General features: G+C 39.0%; 1 long non-coding RNA gene across 1 annotated transcript in view; it reads right to left on the bottom strand.

Annotated features, from left to right (window-relative positions):
• Positions 1-10,885: 10,885 nt before the first annotated feature.
• The window catches only part of LOC147754693 (uncharacterized), a 28,470-nt gene continuing 25,659 nt past the window's right edge, over positions 10,886-13,696 (bottom strand). Inside the window, exons 4-5 of the long non-coding RNA XR_015317386.1 lie at positions 11,441-11,527; positions 10,886-11,082 (exon numbers count right to left, since the gene is read on the bottom strand). This is a non-coding gene — a long non-coding RNA (uncharacterized LOC147754693). The remainder of the gene's footprint in view (positions 11,083-11,440; positions 11,528-13,696) is intronic.

Here is a 13,696-nt window from a genome sequence, read left to right on the forward strand (position 1 = left end):
ATTGCATCAAAAATCAGACTCGCATGCACCGCAAAAATTTTGAGTTTCATAGTACTAAAATTTTAAACGAACGTCCATTTATCAGAAAAAAGAATGCTCCCCCTTTGTCTTTCACTACACCGCTTCTTTCAACGTAGTCTCACCTTACCCTAGATTTCCTTAGGCGTACGCAAACCTGTTAGGCGCATTTGAAACTCCCCTATTTGCATTGCCTAACGGCATGTAGTGAATTCGTTTCCTAAATAATGTATAAATAAAAGCATCTTACACAAAAAATTTTCGAGACTGCGCATAGTCTTACTGTCTGACAGTTAATGGATATATGGTACAAATTATGATGGTAGCAATGGTCATAATACAAAAAAAAAAACAGAAATCCAGTCAAAATAATTAAAAAGAAAAAAATTATTGTACCATTACTTGCAAATAACTTGCTATTAGTAGCAGTACGTCAAGCGTATTAATATGTGTTGCTCGAGTGCGCCCGGCGCAAAGAATCCAGCGAAGTCAATTTTAAGCAGTTCAAAGGCTGAAAAGACTGAAGAGTTTAAAACCACGAAAAGGATGCAAAGGGTAATTTTCAGATTTACTACCAATCTGAAAATTCGACAAATGATGATCTAATGGACGATAGATGCACTTTTCTTGGCTTTTAAATCCAGGATTATTAGAAATGTAGAGATTTTTCACAAGGCAATTTCCACCTTGTCCTTTTTAACTTTGCCGGCCAATTGCTGATAAGCGACGATAACCCGATGACAGCCTGAAAATGTAGGCGGCTAGAAAAAAACATGCCCCTGTGTGTTCCACGGGTCTGGCGAAAATAGTATTCATTCTAGTGCCCAGACACAGCTTGTACTGCACATTTTCTACTCAGATTTGGATTTTTCCAGTACGTGCGTCTGAGCAGCAGTGTTACTAAAAATCTTGTTACTATTCTCTACTGGTGTCTATTCGGACGAGTAACACAACCTTTCCGTTTAGCGCTGCTTGGCACCAAAAACAGGGACAGCCAATAGGGCAAACGGCATTACTAAGCCGACGACCTAAAAAATAATTCAGCGATGTCTCTCATCCATATATTTGATCTCTCCATGAGGACACGGTGCTTTCTGGAAAGAGTAGCGTCAGGAAGGCCAGTATTGTTGTAAAACATCGAAAGGGAGAGATGATCAGGTCAACTACATTTCCATTGCTTTGGTTCCGTATACTTGCAAGATATTTGATAAAAAGCTAAGTTTAAGAGCTTATTAAAAACCTTAATTTTTTTTTTCTCGAAGTCTATCCGAATTTCGTCAAGTCCGGTTACCGGAGCTTTCGTACGAAAGTGTAAATGCGGATAAGGAGGTACGATGCACGCGGAGGAGCTCGATTCCCGATCAATCATCGATAGAATGTGATGATTTCATTAAATCTTGGCTGTGATCCAATGTTAGGGGTCGTAAAGACGAGATAAAATGAAATCTGACCTTTCACAGTGAGAAGAAGTAATGTTAGAAACACCTAGGATCGTGTGCTGCCAGGTTCTGACATACATTAATAGTCTATGCTGTGTCAAGAATTGAAAGCTTCAAGAGGCGGTCCGTGATAACGTGTGGTGGTATTCGTGGGCTTTTACCCGTAAAACCAGCAAATCTGAATAAGAAAACACAAACTGCTTTTAAGAGTGCGGCAAAACTGGTTGAACTATTTAAGTCTATTGACTTTACAATGTACGCCAAAGTCAAGCGTTTTGTTGATCATTGCAATTTGTAGCTAGCATTACCTAGACTCGAAATCCCATTGGCTATGCAACAACGTAAGACACATCAGCGACTGAACAACGCGCCATTGGAGACTTCTGAAAACACCAATGATTAAAGAAGACCTGGCGCTTTCCGTTGTCGTTTGCCATCGATAATGGCTATCGGCAAACTTCACCTAGATCAATATTCAAAACGACGTTGGTGACAATTTTAGATAAGGTAAATAAGAAGCCAAATTGTTGATACTACTAGAAACTATAACTGTCAAAAATTATACGGTGTTGTATAGTTCACAATATTTGATTGAATATTTCGGCACTATCAATATGAAAGAGGACTAAAACGCCAATTGGATACAGTTCCTTAATAATTTACAACGCTATTTGGTTCCCTGATTTACTGTAAATCACCAACATTTTCCCAGCTATCTGATGTTTCCTACTACTGTGTCTGCTGTAGTTTGCCCTGTCTTCGCAGCCCATATATTGTGAAATGTGACTTTTATTGCAAATACTTGCTATCGATCTGGCATGCAACTATAGGCAAGGGAACATAAGCATTTTGAACACAAACTTAAGGCGTTCGACATTTCTATTCTTGATCTAGATTTTCCCGAGTGGGTTTACTTTATTTTATCCATCAGCTGGGTTTTCTTAGTCGTCAAAGTTAGCGAGAAATCAGACAGCTATCGATGCTCTAGATCAGGTAATCCAGATTCTGATTTTTGCGTAACAGTTGTATTGCCAAGTACACTGTCGAAGTTTTGAACGTAAGATCACCCCAATGTCGGTGGTGAGCCTAGTGTTCGTGAAATGTATACGAGGTTTTTTGGGGCCTGCAAAATGCCTTATGAAGCTTATCGCTCGATAAGCAGCAAAAGCTTGCGTAAGTGACAGACGACTGAATGGCTTTTTATGTTAATAAATTAGGTACGGACGTCAGCAAGCAGAAGCTTTAGCGATAACAACTCTTTGCTACTTCAATGCACGCCGGTTCTGCAAAGAGATAGGTGCACTTGGAGAAATAAAAAAAGCCTACCAAAGTGTAAGACCGCGTACGTTACAGTGCTTCAACAACCAGTGTTGCAAGGAACGAGTGACGGACTAACAGGTAAGAAACTCAATTAATCCTCACTACATATATCTTTTACTCAATTATACCCTGTAGCGCCTTATCGTACTTGAATGGTAGTGAAATAAAAATATTAAGTATGCCAGCTATAACAAAAACATTGTCACAATTTTCTAACGGCATCTACCTCGAACCAATAATAAGCTCTAACTATAAAAATATATTCGTTATATATGGCATTATTCTACAACAACACGGGTCCATTCATTAGAAAGCCCACCAAACAATACGCAAATGTCGTTTAACGATTACTCTGTTGTGTAGAAACTGTAGGTAGCTAGATATCATCAGCAATATAACGTCCGAATCTCTATGATGGCTATAACGGGAAACTGCAATGAGCTGAGATGAACTTTACAAAATATATCGTTTAAAAACTATTCTAAAAGAAAAAATAGTCTACTGAGACCGGAAAAGTAGGCCCAAAATACTATCTTTTAATTTTATATCGACTTTTCGTTGATGTCAGGCGATGAATGTTAACTACGAAAACGTGGTGATCGGAATATGCTAGAAACGGTCCTATCTATCTTCTTAACTTTGCTAGTAATAAGATTTAATCAACTATTTATTCTCACACGAAGTAACAGTCATGATTTCGAATTAGGTACAGGTAGGTGTCTATATTTATTCCTACATGCGTAACAGCTAAAATTATACAATTGTAATAATGCAGAAACACCATTTAAACAAATACAAGTACTAGCAATAATGGAATACTAATGAAAAATATATGTGCATACAAGTTAAAACCGCAGTATGGAAATATGAATAAGGAATAATCTAAACCAGTTTCTTTGTATGACATAAAAATCTGGTGTGACGTATGTGCAACCATTCATTCTCTTGGGGGGATCCAGGTAGTGATTAACAACGTAAATAGGTCTCCTTTGACGAATCTTTCGCCAGAAACCAAACATTGTCGTTTCGACCACGGTTACACGAATCCACTCAGAACCATTAAGTATAATTTCAAATTACTTCTTTATACCTAACCGAACTAGTAGTGGCGATTTGTTATAAAGCAATGGTTTTTTTTTTTTACAAAAGGAACTCCTACGTCTATGAATGGAAAGAAGATTCTTGTCAAGCTGATCATATACAAAAAGCTTAGCTGTTCAAGGCGGTTAGGTCCGGCCACTCTAACAGTCGGCTAGTGAGTTGCGCACTTGCATTTCGCCAAATCCATCCCTAAAGCCGCTCATATTTCTCCACGAGGCCTCAGTAAATTAACTGGCACAGAAAAAGTCGTCTGCTATCCATAACCGCCATATTCAAATAATCCCTCACCGCTCTGTCTAATGGCCAAAGCCCCATGTTCTGAATTACGAACTTCGTATGAAATATATCTTCCAATTTTAGACAACTCGAATTTTAGAGTAAAATTCGATAGGTATCGTCGCCGGACTGACGGTTTGATTGATTCACACAGGACTAAAAAATATAAATGTGTGTTTAGAGGTAGAATATGGAGAGCACTACCCAGAAAACAAAACTATTATCATTGTGCATAGAATATTATATCGTTTTATAGTATATATACTTTTCAATATTTGCATCTAATTTTCATTTTTCTTTGAACAAAATAAGGTTGACTGGATAGTTCTAGCTAGGCATGTTAAAACAAGTGCAGAAAATGTTTGAATAGACCTTTGACTACTATGTTAATCCAGCTCAAATTACGATGGTCAGCATGCAAAAACAGTCCCTCTTTAGTACAATTCTACAGTGTACAAAGTTGTATCTGGTGAATCTTTAATCAAAGCGAACACCCGGATTTAAGCAAAATTATATAATTCACCAAATTAAAATTCAAGAACACGCCTAAGTATCTTTATGTAAGTGATGAATGTTAAAACGCCTATACACCTGCACGCGGATGCCTATAGCATCTGCAAGCGCCTTTTTTGGCCAAAGCGTAAGGAGCCTTTTTAAGCACAACTATCAAACCGTGCAGGTACAATTAGCCCAGTGACGTATCCTTAAATTGCCAGTTTAAGCTACCACTAGATACAACATATGAAAACAGAAGATCTCAATGGCTAGTGGGTAGGAGCTACTCCGAAACAAACCATAGCACACGTGTCATTGTCTGACCATTTTTTTTATTGCTTTTACGATGCTTTAAAGCACTTAGTTTTTAGTAGCGGGATTTATAAAGTGGGAACTTTTTTGTGTGTGTATTGGGTCATTTTGGTCAAAGTAACTTTTGCATTGGCCGAACCTGGACGCTATAGCAAGCAGACCTAGCGCCTCGTTAGAAGCTCCTAAATAACAGCATCTAAACGGTGTAGGACTAATTGAACTGATCATTTCTTTAGAAAATCCTGAAGCTATTGAATAAGATATTGTTAAAAAACGAAGCTCAACTTCCTTTTCACCTTTGATATTGCCGTGCATAGCCAAGTGAATGAGCAGAAATGGCTGTCTTTAAGCAAATTCGAAATCAAGACACCTCGGATTCGATAAGTCACGAAAAAGAGCATCACAAAACGATAGTCTTAAAATCCGTTGGGCTAGAATAAAGTTGAATAATACACAGGAAAAAAAATTAAATTTCATTTAGTTATGAAGGAATCACGTAATTCATGGAAAATCCTAACGATGTACACTGCAATACGTAGCGCAGCGGGACACGACGTCGAACTCCCGGTCCAGAGCAAGCATAGAGATATTTTATCGATAATGTATGCCTAAACAACGCTTGCCGTCATTCAACGTTACGACTGTTTTTTTTTTTTTCTATTGGAAGTTTCTATTTAAATAATCGATTCAATTAGAACATTGCACACATTTCGCTCATTCTAGGTTCAACGCTTTGTGGTTCAACGCCCTACATTAATTGGGCCCTGAGTATGAGGGTTTAGTATATGAGCATTTGCTTGTTTAGTAATGACGGCAACGTCCTCCGCGAAATTGGACTCGGTGCCAGTAAAACAAGAAGCCAGTAACATCATGCTCCCGTACCAATAATCTGAATATATTACTTTCAGCATGTAAAAGACGCCTACTGACAGATATTTAGTAGTTAGCAATAAGGTATTTACTGATTATATTTATTTATTGACAAGCTTTTTTTTCTAGTGCCCAAGCGGAGTATTTTCTCTGGGTGTCTTCTATACAGTACGATATCGTCGTAACAATGATACAACAATGTTGGACATTGATGTAATACTTAATAATCTATAAACCTAAACAAACGTAATGTCCATATTAATCAGCTAAACTTGAATTTTTATATGCCGAAAACGTTCGATAAAATCTTGCATCAGAAAAGCTATTTTTAGTTTCAGTACGCGAAGAGCTAAAGGCATACTGTATTTCCTCTGTTGTATGCATTCTAGGCATCTATTTTTATGTTGATGTGATCGTAGGGTTCGCGAGCACGCTAGCAAGTTATGTACATACACAGAAGACGGTACCTAAATTAACACATAGTTTGGCGTGCTACTTTGTCGTAGAAAAGTCAACTTTTTCGACAACAGAACAACAAACCTGCCGTGGCAAACGAGAGCTCGTCATATTTGGAATTTAAGCAAAGGTCAGCAATTATTCTAGCTCTCTTTCGACACTGGACCGCATGGCAAGTGAGTGTAAGGCCGCCGAAGAGTCAGAAGCAGGCTTCCGCATAGTGAAGAGAAAACATAGTGCAGCTTTAAAGCTACTCGCTGCCGTTGAGGAGTACGTCTCTGATTATTATCCTGTTTCGATCAAAGCGTTAGTGAAGAAACGATGGGAATGAGAAACTTAGTGCTATTTTAAGATAAGTTAATAAAGCCTACTTAATTATAGTATCCAAGTGCCACAAAAGCTAGCGTCTCATTTCAATGCTACCGAAATGAAAACAAAAGTGAGTTCTTGTGCATACTTTTATTGCTATGTTAACTCAATCTAGGTTTTCTAGTCTGCGGCAAACACGGAAAAGAGCGTCATCCGAATAATCTTCTTCCAGCAACTGCTTCAGGCTGTTTCACGATTTATCTGTCCGCAGTCGCCTGGTTCTCTTCATTTTGTGTGTGAGCCAGCTACTTCGAATCGACGGTCTGAGTTATAGCTTCGTCAACCAAAAGTATCGTTCCTCCTCTGTGCAACACGTGTGAAATGTCACCGTACTCAATTCTTTATTTCGATGCCAACTTTTATCGAAAAAAGAACCCAATATTAAATTGTAATCGTCCAGCATCGCAAACCCTGTTCTGTGCACCGCGTGCCAGCCCAGTAAGCGTTACAGGGGGGATAGGAAAACCTGGAATTTCTTCTTTGAAACTTATGCTCGGCGTGAAATTTTGCTCACTACACAATAAAATTTCAACAAGCAGACAGAGCTTTTTCGAGGAGTATATAAAAGTAAACAAACAGTGAGAGAGTAAAAAGGAAAGGGAGCAGTAACAACAGGCCGAAATGACTTTTATGTATATATATATATAATCTGAAATCACAGTATTAGAATAGCTGTGACAGCGGAAACTAATTTGATATTAGTTAATTAGTAATTTCGTCTGAATGCAGAAGAAATATACGATTGATACATACAAGATTGCACCTAAATATTTCTGTGCATAAAAAACTAAACTATATGTTGATAATTATTAGCAGCTATGTGGATAGAAATAATGACGCATGACTGGGCATTATATTTAAATGCAAAAGATAGTTAGTTGCACATACTTCGTGATTCGAAGGCATTGTCAAGGCTTGCTATTCTTGTCTCATCTCAGGATTATGTACACTTCAAAGTAAAAGTCTAATTTACATATGAAGCAAGGATATTTTTGTGGATCCACTCTTGTTCCATTGACATTAAAAAGCCGGTTCCTAAACCCACAACTTACAAACTACATGCTGAAATCATACATAACCCGTGATCTAGGCGTTGGCGTAAGGCCTCTTTTAAGCTTTGACGAACACATTATTAAGATTCTCAAGCGTTAAGTCATCTTTGCAACACAATTTCCCGGTGTCTGGTTATGGAGCATGTTGAACTTATGTGACACGATATAATAAATTATAGTCAGTGATATATATAGTTTAGTTGAGTACACTTTTTTTTTTATACTATCTAGAGTCATGGGACTCATACGTGACCAAAAATGTCGGGATGGTTTGCCGGTTGCAGAAAGCATTCGCGTGGAGGATGGGCGACGCAGAACGCGGTATTTTCGAAAAACCGATTATATCAACACCTAATGTGATGGATATGTTTCATAACATTTCACCCGGTTAGAATAATAAGTGCTCTCAAAGCATTTTCTACTAGGCGCAGCAAATTTCAAGGCTGGCCAAAGGATGTGTTTTTCGGTCCTTAATATATATATATATATATATATATATATAGTTTTGTTCTGTAAAAGGATAAAAAATTATCAATATACAGCTATATAATGTCAGATCAAGTGGCTGTGAAGCGTTCGTTTTTTCCATTTGAGGGCGAAGCTAAGGTGGTACGCCTTATTTCGTGACCAGCGGTGGAATTCGGTGAAAAGAAGCCCAGGCTATAGGTTAAGGGAACAAGTGGCTTGCAGAGGAACTGAAATGGCTATCGGATCAGGTCGTGAGGTGAATCTGTCGATATTTTTGCAAGCAATGGTCCTACTTTAAGCTCGGAAAGCTTTACCAAGTTGTACGAACGCTTTTTCTTTAGAGGAACCAGCTTACAGAAATAGTTCTTTTGTTTCTGTATGGGGAGTAGGGATATGTCTAAATGGTTTGTACGCGCTAAACAAAAATAGGCTGCAGGTCAAACCGTGTCCCTGGCAAAAGTCCAACGAATCGTGAAATTGAATACCTTCCTTAACTTCTTTACAACGACTAGAGTCCATTCGTGCATCGAGTTTGTTCGAGGGGTCCGAGCCTAAGTCTGCCACTTTTGGAAGCGCACACAGAAAAAAGGGCACAGCAATTGTTGTCGTTGTTTTGAAAGAAGGCACATCAATTCCCAGAGTCCAGTTGAGGTTCAAAAGACAAACTGGAGTGGCAGGACTCAGTTGTGTTGGCAGTGTTCAGAAACCCTGCTACGGACCCATCAGCCCGTATGCCCGTTACTAAAAGTCACGAGAGTGCGTCTTTTAGCTCATCACGGATCTGCAAATTTTACATTGAAAGGCAACTATAGACCCTGATGGGGGAGGTGAATAGTTTCCATACTTATGGGCAAAGGATGACAACAAAGTGCGATTTGGACCATTGGTAGGTCTAAGTGCCTAGGCCTGTTGCCGCAAGGTCGTGCACGGCAGTCCCGACCGCGTCGAAATTTGAAAAATGTCGCCGAACGAGCGCACCAAAAGTTTACGAAAACATATAGGAAAAGCGACGTAAAAATTATTGGACGCTAGAGGATATAGGGCGCGGGACATATCGTTGGATAAGCGATGGCGAGGTGTGTAGAAGGAAATGCTGTACTAATCTATAACAGCTGTGCGTCTGCTTATGCATTATATATCCTCCATGTTTTCTCTTCGTTGAACATTAGAAAAATAGACGAAAAAGTATTTCACTAATAACCTTATTATTGTTTAATGTTCATGTTCACCGTAGATTCAGTCTCTTACAAACGTCGCGCCCAGGTCGGACCAAGCTAAGTGCTCCCAAAAACGAATATGCTGTACGATAGAACTATCGTTCTCAACGGTTGATCTGTACTTTGCTAATATACTGGCAAACATTTCTGTTCAAGGGCGAAACATGTTGGAGCTTATTCAGTTGATAGTCGCGGCGACATTTCACTGCCAGCTTATAATTCAGCACTTGCGCCGCGAATAGCTTATCAGCCTCAGATCGCTACTTGCCAATCTCCGAATTCTATAGCTTTTTATTTTATTATAGACTTTGAAAAACAATATATCAAACGTACCGGCTCTTCGTGGAGCGCTTCATATATATATAAATCCTGCCGTCGCAATGTAGTACCCCATAGAGACATTATGCGATCGCTGTACTTCGTCTCTTTTGATATCTTCATCACATAATGAGTAAATTGCCGTTTTACTAGCCTGGGTCCACTGAATGATTTTATGAAAGCCGTTACTTATTTAGTCAATAAAGAAGATTTGTATCAGTTGTTAAGTTAGCTAAAAATAGAGGCCAAAGCGCCCCCGTATGTGCCATTTGAGGGATAAGAATATAAAGTAACTTGTTGCCCATCTTCTATTTTTTGTCCCGGTTAGAAAGCGAAGCAAAATGCTTCCTGTCGGCTCAATATGGAATCTTTAAAAGTACGTGTTAACAAATTGTAATGACGACACTTAACATGTAGAGAAAAGAGTTCCTCAGGAACACATGGGAATATGTGCGATACTCTGGGAACGATCTGCGGAATCAGCAAAGATCCTGAAGGGGAAAGGGAGGTTCAAAGCTACGTATCTTCATTACATCAGTGGACTGTTGTTTCGTTAAGGGCTTCCTAGCTCAATGTCTTCATTAACCTCTGACGGATTCTGTTAGCGCTCGCTTATCTGAGAGAGAAAAGCCTAAGTAGAGAACAATGGTTTTACCACCAAGCGATATCTTGATCGTTGAATTGATTGTTTTCCGACGATACCCAATTAAATTACACAAGGGTTTAATGTAAATGTTAACAAAATTTCATTTACTAGCGGTGACTAATTTAAAAAGTACGTAAATTTTTCAAATAGATTTCGACATGCTAATATAATACTATGATAACGGTTGATTCCCACTTCGTCCCGTTTCGAAATAGTGCCTCATTTAAGCTGCCATTATATATATATGGACATGAATATTAAAGATGACATCTGTATGCAGTAGAAAGCTCTAAAATGTAAACTAAGAAAATATAGAAGTTAAAGTATAAGCAGACGTTTGCTTTCGTTAATTCTAGCTCGCGAGGATAGAAACTCATAGAGAAGTCGATATTAACAAATTGAACTTGTATGTGACACGTTTGAAGTTAGTGAGGCATTCTAAAGAGAGCTTCAGCTTACAGTTTCGAAGATAGAGGCACTCTGTCTAGCTAAAAATAATTGGGTATCGGCTTAGCAAAAAAATATATACAATAGAAAATTTCGTTTTTCGGTCAAACTGTGTCGATCTTTATTTTTGCGCAGACAATTTGAAAGAGAAAAGCACTACAGTCAGGAAGACTCGTACAAACAGGGGTGTATTGCGCAAATGCTTAATACCCGGTTCTTTTTTTGGGCCGAAGATATTCTTTGTTGGGTTCCTCAGCAGACTAACGATGTCAGCTATCCTGGAACAAAGAAATCCATACGGAAGTTTTACTTACATAGCGTTCGTACTAAAACTTTACAAACAAGTTCTCGATTTCTCTAATGTGCGTTTACTCAGTCGTTGTCGCTTGCCCAATATCACGTTTGTAGACGCTTTTGTTGCATTCTACAGGAGCAAGTTTTCTTCGTGCGCCTAGTATACATTTTTGTTGATTGAGATTTGCTTAATGTTGACTTATGTAGAATCTAAAAGCAGATTGTATTCAATGGAGCTCAGCGTTGTGATACAATGGAGCTGTCTCAGAAAGGATGCGTTTCCATCACAGCTAAAGATTCGAAACTTTAATAACGACATGATCCTTACTATGAAGGACTTACAGGACATCTGCAGGTTGCATAAAGCTAGAATCCGGCACCTTAGTCTCGACAGCAGAATCTCATGAAGGCCAAAATTGTCAAGACAGCCTGAAACGAATTGTTGAGCTAGGTTACAGCTTCCATTACTCAGGGGGGTGAACATTTAGATGGGTCAGACAAAGGAGAAGGTTCTGCCCTGTCAATTAAACCAACCACTGGACTGTCGTTTGCGTTTCCTTTTGCATGTAACAAAGAACCACAGGGTTCAATATTGCTTTAATTTTTTTCATTCACGAAGCCCCATATTGCATGAAATGCATTGATCAGAAGCTTATGTTATACGTATATATATATATATATATATATATATATACATATATATCTGTCTTACACTAACATATGGAAAATACGATTCGTTTCTCTAGTGTATCTAATAGTTGAAAGACCATTGGCTGAATACACATCTATAATACCGATCCTGTTTTGGGCTTGCGCTCAGCTTGCATTACGTACAGCAAGGCTATTTCCCAAATATAGTTTCTTTCATTTGCTGCAACAATTTTAGCTTTTCAATGTGTTTTCTTGCAATATTCTTTACTCTAGTTCGCCTTCTGACGAGATCAGAATGCCGTCGACACAATTCAACATATTTGTGCTATGTACGGCGTAAATTCCATGCCTGAGAGTACTGCTCAGAATTGTAACTAACAAATGTATCCTGCCCCAATTGGGCATCAGAGCTCGATGGAAAAGGCCTAAAGGCACTTCCCAAAAGATACCGTCGTCAAGAAGTCTGCTAGCACCTAACCTAGCCCCAAACAGTAGCTATCGATAATGATACGTTCCTTCCAATCGAAAGTGCTTCCACAATATCAATACGAAGCCAAGAAAATATTGAACCGTTTGGAGAAAAACCCTCAAGTGCAGTGTTAAGCCAGATCTCCATTCTGAATAATTTGCATTCGTTAAAACTCGAAAGTCATTTACACTGGATAAACAACATAAATAATAAGGATTGAAAGAGGCTAGTCAACAGAACAGGTCCAGAGGAAAACATTAAGTCGTCCTTCTCCAAGTAAATATGTGGTAAAGTTCATTAGAGCCGCCCTGGAAAAGCTTTAGTGCTTTTCCGCTCAGCATATTTGTCCAGATGTGGCGCTAACGGAGCATCATCACTTCTTCCAATAGATGGCAAATTAATATTTACAAACAAGTCTTTTAGTACCAGACGTGAACAGTTCCGGCTAAGCGGCATAAAACAAACTGGCCGCGGAATACTCGCTTGCTAGATTTTAAGCGCAACGCTACATTCTGCGGTAAGTGGGAATATGGTCATTGCCTATATTTTAACTAAATACGTTTTCCTATGTGTACAATCTAAAGAATCATAAATGCAAGTATCATGGTGGTGACCATGATGCAATGCGAATTTCATACACACCGGGTGTTCTGCGTGCCTCTAAATAGTGTTTCGGAACGAGCGGTTAATTAAGTGCTAAGGAACTGCAATGTCGAGCACGGAGGCCAACCAACCAAAATACCTTGACTACGTGATCCGACCCAGGTGTTCGTTATCGTTAGAGAGGACGGAAAACTATATGCGTTGCCAGTTTGACGCTGTCAGTCGGACCGTAACTGAATAGAACGTAGACGAATGGATTCCATGACAGTTCCACTTAATGCAGAATCTTTCGTGATTTTCATGCCGGAAGCAGATTAATTTATATCGACAGGGTGAACTGAGATCAGCATCTTTATGTTCCATATATTTTTTCGTCGACGCACTTCTGCAAATTATATATATTATATGTGTATTTTTTTTCCCTGTGAGAACGCGGTTGAACACTAACTCTGCCGTTCGCGATCAGCTCATATAGCTGTGTGCTGAGACCTGGGGTGAGCCAGCCATTCTCAAGGACCGATCGAGGGATCGTCTCAGCCGTTTGACTCCACCACTTTCTTGTACTTCGATGAGCCATGATACAATCGAGCATCCAGTCTTTACGGGACCCACGCTTCGAGGCATGTAGGTACATTATTTCTCCGAGGTTTTTTCGACAACCTTGAAATATACTTTCGGTTCTACTAGAACCGTTTTCCAGCCACCTTAAGGCTAAGGGTAACGAATTCTGATAACTAAGAAATAATCGAGTCTCTGTATGACTGTATGTGAACGGTGGTCGTTCGCCACCACTTACCAACATTCTAGCTCTATCGGCTATGATCCGTTGATAAAATACGTTGTGCTTGCACAGTCTTGTACAGTTTTGTCTATAT

Source organism: Varroa destructor, unplaced genomic scaffold, assembly GCF_002443255.2.
Source record: "Varroa destructor unplaced genomic scaffold, Vdes_3.0 BEIS01000007.1, whole genome shotgun sequence".
In the NCBI taxonomy this organism is placed as follows: domain Eukaryota; kingdom Metazoa; phylum Arthropoda; class Arachnida; order Mesostigmata; family Varroidae; genus Varroa; species Varroa destructor.